Genomic DNA, 327 nt, shown 5'->3' on the forward strand with positions numbered 1-327 from the left:
CTTCCGCCCCCGGCACGTGACCCCATCGCAATCACGTGGTCCAACCGCGTTAAGACGCGGCTCTACGCGTTCTAAACCTTCCGCGGGCGCGCGACGAAGTAGTCCCACGGCCTCGTCGGCCTTTCCGCGGAGGCAGCCAGCATCCCGCCGCCCGGGATGGCACGCGACAACGTGAGCTCATTCGCGGGGGCGGAACAGAGCTGCCTCAGCAGCCTCCCGTCTCAAGCCGGGAGCCCCCTCTGGAGAAAGTAGTCCCGGCAGCAGCGGTGACGGCAGCGGCAGCGGGGTCCGCGCGGCAGAATCCCTCCGCCTCCTGAGGCAAGCGGA

The sequence above is a fragment of the Heteronotia binoei genome, chromosome 2 (genome assembly GCF_032191835.1).
Source record: "Heteronotia binoei isolate CCM8104 ecotype False Entrance Well chromosome 2, APGP_CSIRO_Hbin_v1, whole genome shotgun sequence".
NCBI lineage: Eukaryota > Metazoa > Chordata > Lepidosauria > Squamata > Gekkonidae > Heteronotia > Heteronotia binoei.